Source organism: Rattus norvegicus, chromosome 1 (genome assembly GCF_036323735.1).
Source record: "Rattus norvegicus strain BN/NHsdMcwi chromosome 1, GRCr8, whole genome shotgun sequence".
NCBI classification, from domain to species: Eukaryota; Metazoa; Chordata; class Mammalia; order Rodentia; family Muridae; genus Rattus; species Rattus norvegicus.
This window is the reverse complement of record NC_086019.1, coordinates 190,668,001-190,677,601: the sequence shown is the minus strand read 5'-3', so window position 1 is coordinate 190,677,601 and position 9,601 is coordinate 190,668,001. Positions and strand designations below refer to the sequence as shown.

Below are 9,601 nucleotides of genomic sequence, written 5' to 3'. Positions count from 1 at the left end.
GGACACAAATTTACTTCTATCTCCACAGGAAATGAAAAGCTGTAGATACCATCAAAATTGATAAAACATTAGAGAGCAGCAGAAAACCTTGGTCACTGACCTGAATATTTAATTGAAAAATGTCTCTGTTTCATTTCCCACAATTAATGGCTTAAAACAGAAGGGAGGAAATGTGAAAATTCTGATTTTTTTTAAAATACAGAAATACTATAAAAATATGTTTTTATTTTAATCCCAGGCATGGGATATGGGTACTTTTTCGAACTGACTGGAGCAGCCCACTATGATTTACCTTGTACTTTTGCAGAAGCATGGTTTTGCCAGCAATTGTGGGTACATAAATTCAAGGCCAAGGGGGGAGAGGGGTCAGGTTGCTGTTGGTCCTTTATTGAGGTTGTTTGCAGTTTGTTAGTAGCCGTGGTCAAAAGTAGTCAAAGAAGAAAGAAAAGGAAAGAAATTAGATTCAGGAATTTTCCTGGGGTTGGGGAAGATAAAGGATGGGAAAAGAAGAACTCACAGAGTAGCAAAGACTGCCAACTTATCCTACGCCTCGGAAGGAATATATCTGCATCTGCACACCACTGGGCTCCTCAGAATCACAAGTTCAAAGCTCCTTCCTGCCTACTTGGTCCAAGCAGCATAATGTCATCAATATTGTGAACCAATGTAATATTTTATGGAGAGATAGAAAATCAAGATTCCCTTCTAAGTTATGACACTGTTAAGTGACAGCTGACTCCATTTTTCTTTTTAGTTAAAACAATGTTAGACTTTGATCATATCCTTAGCTAGGGGTCAACTTTCTTTGGTTGCTGTTCTTTCTCAATACCCTTGTGAATTACACATTATAAATTGTTTCCATTGTTCTGAGAATTGAGTGACCATAATGTTTCCTGGTATGTTAATTGTCTGTCCATAAATCCCTAACAGGTAACTTTCTCATGATCATAAAAATAACTGCAAAATTCCAATTTTTAATTATTTGCTCATTTGCCATAAAAAGGACTTTCTGTTTCTGGTCTGTGCCTATTCATTCTCCTACCAAGGAGAACTGCAAGTTTGGCCTGGTCATAAAAATAAAATTTTTCCTTGCAACATCTTGGTGTTAGCTCCTGATTTTTGACACCATAACAACCCAGGGCTGAAGAGTTAATACATCCCTGAGGTAAAAGTGTAAAGGTATATTACTGGCTTGCCAACTGAAAGCAAAATTGCTTCTGGTGGTCCTTATGGCCATGTACCGAGAAAAAGGCATTTGCAAGATCAATAGCTGCATACCAGGTACCAGGAAATGTGCTAATTTGTTCAAGTAAGGTCACTACATTGAGTTCTTTCCTTCAAGAAGACAAGACCCAAGGGATCCCCCAAACACCTGCCACACTATGAACCCAGAATGGACTTAAACTCAGTTCTGTCTTAGCCTCCCAAGTGCTGGAATTACAACTATGTAATATCTGTTTTCTAAAATAAGATCTTTATACCTTTCTGGGCCCCTTAAACTTTCAGGTTAAAGTAATCCACCTAGCTCAGCCCTAGAGGAGCCAGTATTATGTTGTGCACCACATGATGCAGTTTACACAAGCTTTTACATTGATGTATATTTTTATTTTCCAAGTCTATTTACAGGAGTGGAATTGGCTCATTTGTGTCTAGTCTTCAGAACAGCCTGACTGTTTTCACAGTGGGTGTGCCATTTTACTAATAGCAATGAGATTCTAGAATGTCTGCATCTATGCTGACATTCGCTACTGTCCTCCTAGTCTGATATGTATTGTGCCATTGTTCTGTTTTGTTTGTACAGTGTAAGGACTCAGGTAATGACATGGGCCTTGCACATACGAGCCAAGTACTCCACCACTGCACTACTCCTCTTGCCCTGCTTGCTTTGATTTGCATGTCCCTAGTGGCTAATGATAATGGAATCTACTCATGTGATTAGTTATCGTTTATATTACTTTATTTTGGCAAACTGCCCCTTTTCCATTTCTGAGTCCAGTTATTTCTCTTTTTATTACTGAACTGTGCTCTTGGAAGTACATGTCTTAAATATTTAAGAAGTATAATCTCTTTTTTCCTCCAAACTGAGTCTTGGAGACATGACTTCAGCAAGGTAAAATGTTTTTACAACAGGATTTTTTTGTTTGTTTTGGGAAACAGGGTTCTTCTAGTTATCCTAGTTATCCTGGAACTCACTCTGTACATCAGGCTGGCCTCTAATTCAGAGATCTGCCTGCCTCCTGAGTGCTAGGATTGAAGGTGTGAACTAAAATGCACGACACTATTTTTAATATTTATTAAATTGTGTGTGTATGTGTGTGTGTGTGTTTGTGTGTGTGTGTGAGAGAGAGAGAGAGAGAGCACGAGCATTCGCACCACATGCATGAAAGAGCCTTCAGAGATCAGAGATCAGAAGAGAAGTCAGATTCCCTAGGATTGGAATTAAAGACAGTTGTTAGCTACCATGTGAATGCTGGGAACAGAACCCCCGGTCCTTGGCAAGAACAAGTGTTCTTAACTGCTGAGTCACCTTCCCAGCCCCATCACATTACTTTTAGCATCGCTGGATCATTCAGTTTTCACATAATGAAGAATACATGCCAGAAAAAAAGAGGCAGGTATAGTGGTATACACCTCTAATCCCAGCACTCCAGAAGATCTCTGTGAGTTCAAGGTCAGCCTGGCCTAGAGCTAAAGTAGGACCCAGTTGCAAAAAGTATAAAAAGTCATGATGGTTTGCATATAATCCCACACACAGGAGGCAGGGACAGTAGTAACTTGACTCCAGGGCCATCAGGGGCTATTAAAGAGCAAGACCTTGTCTGAATCTATCCCCAAAAGTCAAATTTCAAAAAGTGTGAAATGTTTAGTTATGGGGCTGGAGAGATGGTTCAGCAGTTAAGAGCATTTGCTGCTGTATTAGTTAGGGTTTAATTGCTGTGAAGAGACACCAAGACCATAGCAACTCTTATAAAGGAAAAACACTTAACTGGAACTGGCTTACAGTTTCAGGGATTCAGTCCTTTATCACCATGGTGGGAAGCATGGCAGCATGTAAGTAGACATGGTGATAGAGGAGCTAAGAGTCCTACTCTTCATCTGCAGGCAGCAGAAAGGGATTGTATCTCAATAAACACAGGCTGAGCATAGATATAATTCACTGTCAGTCTCCACAGTGACACACTTTCTCTAGCAAGACCACACCCCCTAACAGTGCCACTCCCTATGGCCAAGCATTCAAACATATAGTCTATAGTCTATGGAAGCCCTATCCAAACCACCAAAGCTACTCTTGCAGAGGAGCTGGGTTCAGGTCCAGCATCCACAGGACTGCTCACAACTCTACCTCCGTTCCAAGAGATTAAGACATCCTCTTCTGGCCTCTGAACAAAACACACATGTTATATATATATATATATATATGTATATATATATATATATATATACACACACACACACACATACACATGTATATGTATACACACATACACACACACCCATATATATATTTATGTGTATGAATACTCATACACATAAATATATTACATATATAATATATATAAAGTAAAATACTCATACACATAAATAAATCTTGGGAGAGAAAAAAATCTAGCTGTGCTAGGCATGGTGGCATGTGGTTTTAATTCCAGCACTCTGGAGAAGGCAGGCAGGCCTCTTGTGTATTTGAGGCCAGCCTGGTTTACAAAGCAAGTTCCAGGTCAGTCAGGAGAATATAGTTCAATGGCTGACAAGGAAGACTAGTTCAAAAACAATATTTTGTATTATCTAAAATCATAGGATGGAGTGAATCAGGAGCTAAGAGTAGAGAGGACAGGGATAAATATAAGAACTATCATTTATGAATGGAAGAACAATTAGCCTACAGTTGTTGCTAAAACCTTAGGAACTAGTAGGAAAAGAGGCTACCTGCAAAGTGGGAAAAAAAGGGAGAGGAAAAGGCCATAAGAGCTACCAGAAAGAAGGTTCAGAGCAGTCAGGTGAGCTCAGAATCGGACCCTAGGAAAGCACTGTTCTCTGCTGCTGTAAGTGAAAAGTTACGACCAAGTAACTCAAAAACACCAGTAAAATTGGGATTTGGTTACAAGGCTGCAGATTCCAGCCTATATCCTTCCTTTGAATTCAAGGTTTTTTTGCAATTCAGCATTTCCCATAGGAAAGGAAATCATAGAAGAAACATTTTGTCTCCTGCAAACTGCTACTGACACTATGGTTACACAGAAGCTGAGTCACTGTAGCAATAGTAGCTTACCCAACCTGTGGTTTGAGTCCTAGAACCAAAAAAAAAAAAAAAAAAAAAAAAGTATACACACACACACACACACACACACACACACACACACACACACACCTACCTACCTAGTGGCTAATTTTACGTGTTAAGACTACTGTACTACAGTTAGAAAAATATCATTTTTAGGAGTGCATGTGAGGATATTTCCAGAAGTAGTTATCAGGCAAATTTCAGGTGTCAGACTTACAGGTCTAAATTGGACTGACTTTGGCTTTTCTAGGCCTCCAGCTAGTAGATGGCAGACCACAGGACTTCTCAGCTCCATAATCCTGTAACCTGACCCATGCTAACACACTCTTTCATGTATCTTGATCCTACTGGTTCTGGTTCTCTAGAAAACCTAATGGGTGGGGTGGGAGTGGGGAGCTGGAAAGATGAGTCAGTGGTTAAGGCACTCACTACTGTTGTAAAAGTTCTGAGTTTACTTCCCAGCACCCACATGGCAGCTCACAACTGCCTAATGCTGTCTTCTGATATACAGATGTATATACAGAAAAGTACATACATAAGATATATAATATATATGTATATAAAACAGCCATTCTTTTCTAAGCACTACCATGTATCAACTGCTTGTATGAAGGTCATTTTCCTAATAACCCTGAAAAGAACTGATCATTTAGCACTTGCTGGAAACTGAGTCTGGAAAAACAGATTATCAAGGTTCACAAGCAGTAAGTGGCCAAGATGGGGTTCTAACTCAGTTCTGTGTGACTACAGCCTAAGCCTGAATACTCAAGCAACCCTTAGGGGCATCTATATCCAACTCACAATGGTCAATGTTCACCCAACTACCTTCCACCTGATAGGCTGGAACTACAATTTGAGAGATACCAACAGTATTGTTCAACCCAATCCAACTTGTGGGCTGGAGAGATGGCTCAGTGGTTAAGAGCACTGACTGCTCTTCCAGAGGTCCTGAGTTCAATTCCCAGCAACCATATGGTAGCTCACAACCATCTGTAATGAGATCTGATGCCCTCTTCTGGTGTGTGTGAAGACAGCTACAGTGTACTCACATACATAAAATAAATAAATAAATCTTAAAAAAAAACAAACAAACAAAAAAAAAAACTTTGTAAGAATCTCCACACACGGGGTTGGGGATTTAGCTCAGTGGTAGAGCGCTTGCCTAGGAAGTGCAAGGCCCTGGGTTCGGTCCCCAGCTCCGAAAAAAAGAACAAAAAAAAAAAAAGAATCTCCACACACATTTAGAAATCTGTAGCGATAGGGGTATCTATGTCCCTACTTCTAGCTTCAGAAAGTTGGGAGTAAAACCAAGGATTCACCTGATCTCTCTGACTAATCATACACACTACCCAGGATAACCAGAGTCTACACCTTCTTCACCCCAAACAAGCACACACTCTTCCCTGTTCTGTCTGCCTCAAGTGCCCCTGATCCTTCTCTTCTTCCCTTCTAGGTCACTTTAACTTATTCAACTTTCAAGATTTAAATCACAGTCTACAGCCTAGTTTACAGAACAAGTTCCAGGACAGGCAGGGCTATACATAGAGAGAAACCTGTCTCAAAAAATAAAAATTTAAAAATTAAAAAAAAAATTCAACAAGTTGAGCTTATCAACATTGCAACCCAAGAACATGATATTTACATATGAAGCTGGGGGAGGACAACACAGCTCCCAAACAGCCACAGGCTCCTCCATTTGCCCTCGTCTATGGCCAATCACAACTTCAGGAAAGTGCCTAAGCACTGCATTTAAACTTTATTCTTGTTTTGTTATGTTTTTATTGTTGTTTTGAGACACAGTCTTAGTATGCAACTCAAACTGCCCTGGAATTTACACCTGGAACTCCCAGAGATTCATCTGCCTCTGCTTCCCCCGTGCTGGGATTAAAAGGTGCGTGCCACCATACCAAGCTTCTTTTATTGCTTTAGGGGCAGGGTCTCACTGTGCAGTTCAGGCTGACACTGAACTCACATTTCTCCAGCCTCAGTCTTCACAGTAAACTTCTGTTCTTGCACCTGTCACTCATGTAAATGATGAACTGCTTCACTGACAGCTCTCCTACCAGATGACAAGCATGGAGCATACAGGCTGCTACTCTAGATATCTTTCTGTTCTGCCGGGCCTTGGCACATACTGCTGTCAAATCAGGTTGCTGAATGGAGCTGAGTCCTGAACACCCTTCAAGCAGTCTTTCAACTTAGAACACTGAAACGGGTTTGAAGCTGAGCTACTCAAGGTCTCCTCTGTCTCCATGTTAAGTACTAACATCTTCCGTGAGAGACTACCTACTTCCCCCATGCAGAAAAGAGAAATTATGCCCTTTCATAATTCCATTCAGCAGCATTTACTAATTACCTAAGACATAAGGGATATGCAGTAGTGAAAGGACAATGCAGAATGGACACATATTAAACAAATAGAGCCACATGCCAAAGAATACATCAGAAAAAAAAAAAAGATTGAACATGATGTAGTCCCATGAGATTATAATGCTCAAAAAGATGTATGAGATTATAAACCCAAAACACTTTCATCACCCCATTATTTCTTATTAAACATTTATTTATTGAGTATGGGTGTACATATGCCACAGTGTTTACTGGTTTTCTTCTTACCACATGGGTCATGCTTAGGTTGTCATGCTTAGTGACAACTTCCTTTACCCTCTGAGCCTCTTCACTGGCCCTCACCTAGTATTTTACTGAACTGTTTCTGTATAGATACTCAAATACTTTTCATTTTGTGGAAACCACCTTTATAGTATTTGCTGTAGTAACATGCTACATATGGAGTGGCAGGCTATGCCATGTGGACTTGGTGTGTAGTAGGCTGATAATCTAAGCTGTGTAAGAGCACCGTGTCCTGTCTTAGGATAAACACCTCCCAGTGCATTGCTCCCAGTGCACCCCCTTCAGCATGCAATGCACACATCCCATGTATTTACTCTCGGGATGAAAAAGCACTGAAGCACATGACGGCTAGTTTTAACTTGACATCTAAATCACCCGGGGAAGCTGGCAGTGGTTGCACACTAATACCAGTACTTGGGAGGCGGAGGCAGCTGGATCTCTGACTTCAAGGCCAGCTTGGTCTACAGAGTGAGTTCCAGGACAACCAGGGCTAGACAGAGAAACTTTGTCTCTAAAAAAAAAAAAAAAAAAAAAAACAAGGGCTGGAGAGATGGCTCAGTGGTTAAGAGCACTGACTGCTCTTCCAGAGGTCCTGAGTTCAATTCCCAGCAACCACAGAGTGGCTCACAACCATCTGCAATGGGATCTGATGCCCTCTTCTGGTGTGTCTGAAGACAGCACCAGTGAACCTATATAAAATTATTAAAAATATGTAAAAAAAAAAAAAAAAAAAAAAAAGAAAGTTGAGTGCACCAAAATAAATTTTATTTATTTAAAGTGTGAAATAGACAATGCCCAGGGAGTGAACAGAAAAAAGGCAAGATTAGGGTTTATGTATTCTGAAGGTACGAGCATTAAAGATGAAGAAATGGAAGCAAGAGTTCTTTAGGTTAAGAGAGGACCGAGGCAATGAAAGAGGATGCTACCAAGCCATTATCACTGAACTTGGGAATCCAGAACTCAAGGCGGCTTTGACAGAGCTGTTTCTGTGAGACAGCATGAGACAAGGCCTCCCTAGAGAGGCAGGTGAATGTGCTAATGAGTAGACGCAGACGTCCTAGGATACATGTGTCAGCCGACAGATGAGTGAGCTACAGAGTGGATGAAGTTACTGTTGTGAAAATGGACACCTTTAGGGCTGTGGAGTCTGTAATCTCAGCACTTGGGATTGAGGGAGGACTGCGATCTCACGGCCAGGCTGGGCTACAGTGTCCCTCTCAATAAGAAAGTAGTAAACTGTGCTGATGTCTGGGACCAAGGACCTCACCAGGTGCCGGCCTCTAGACTAGTCAGCTCCAGCGGCTTCCCACCTCTCCAGAGATGTAGGGCGCACGCGCAAACCCCAGGGCGCCGGCTCCCACAGCCCGCCCCCTTCCCCGTCCAGGGCGCGTGCGCGTTTCCGCAGAAGCCGCCTCAGAGAGCCGGGCGCCGGGCAGGAACGCTGGCCTTTCGTTCCCGCGCTGCGTGGAGGTACCTTGCCATGGCCCCGTCCCACCTACCGAGCCCAGGGAAAAACAGCACGTCGCGCTGGTAACTGCGATGGCGGGAAGAGCGAATCACTGGAACGTTTCCTCACACGATAGTCCCGCACTTACGTTCGAAGGTTCGCGGCACGTCAAGAACCACACACGCTGTTTCTCTTATGAGCGCGGTCGAGCGCGGAGGACTCCTCTGCGCATGCCGGGTACTTCTCTGTGACGTGCTGCATTGCACCCTGGGAAACGTAGTTCTTCGATACTTGTGCCTTGATGTACTCAATTTATTAGGTCAGAGTTCTTGTTTGTTTTTTATGTCCCTCGAAAACTTTCATATAAATCAAAGGACCAGAAAAGCATGTGTGAAGCCTCGCCTAACATGTGGGAAGTGATGGGATCGGATCCTTAGCACCAGAAGAAAACAACAAAACCACTTCAGATTATTGGGGATAGGGAAGGAGGGCCCCCAGGAAGCATATGAGAATTCTGTACTTTAAGCTAAAGTTTGCTGTGAATTTAAAATTTATCTAAAAATACTTTTAAATTCCAAATAAGCAGTCTTAGGTTTAGAACTCATAATTTACAGAATCTTCCCAGCAAATAAAAAATATGGACATGCAAACATTTAGCTATAAAGGTATTCTTTGGATGCCTACTTTGTGGATTGGGCAGTTAATGCAGTGGTAGGACACTTGCTTAGCATGGTTCTGGTCTCAATCCCTAGGGACTACTTCCACTCCAACTATCTATCCTAATGTATCATACATAACACCTAAAAAGTCAATATGGTTTGGTGGTTAAGAATACTTGCTGCGGGCTGGAGAGATGGCTCAGTGGTTAAGAACATTGACTGCTCTTCCAGAGGTCCTGAGTTCAATTCCCAGCAACCACATGGTGTGTCACAACCATCTGTAATGGGATCTGATGCCCTCTTCTGGTGTCTTTGAAGAGAGTGACAGTGTACTCATACCTTAAAATAAATAAATGAAAGATCACCAGAATTAGAATGCCAGTACTCACATCAGCTGGCTCAGACTGCCTCTAACTCTAGCTCCAAGGCATCTGATGCCCTCTTCTGGCCTCAGAGGGGACTGCATGGATACATATACACCTATACATAGAACAAAAATTAGTTTTGAAAGTCTTTTAAAGCCTATAATCACATATTGTTATTCTCTGATAGAATTACAAATGCTATAAGGTCAAGATCTTTAGA

The 9,601-nt window shown here is 41.8% G+C and overlaps 1 protein-coding gene across 4 annotated transcripts in view; it reads right to left on the bottom strand.

Annotated features, from left to right (window-relative positions):
* Window positions 1-8,799, bottom strand: part of Sgf29 (SAGA complex associated factor 29) — a 33,698-nt gene extending 24,899 nt beyond the window's left edge. For 2 of the 4 annotated variants that reach the window (NM_001398753.1, NM_001398755.1), the window contains exon 1: window positions 8,410-8,574. The gene's annotated coding sequence lies outside the window, so the exon portion shown is untranslated. Of the gene's footprint in view, window positions 1-8,409 lie in introns of all 4 variants that reach the window. The other 2 variants (XM_063286083.1, NM_001398754.1) reach the window with 2 other exon arrangements.
* Window positions 8,800-9,601: the final 802 nt, after the last annotated feature.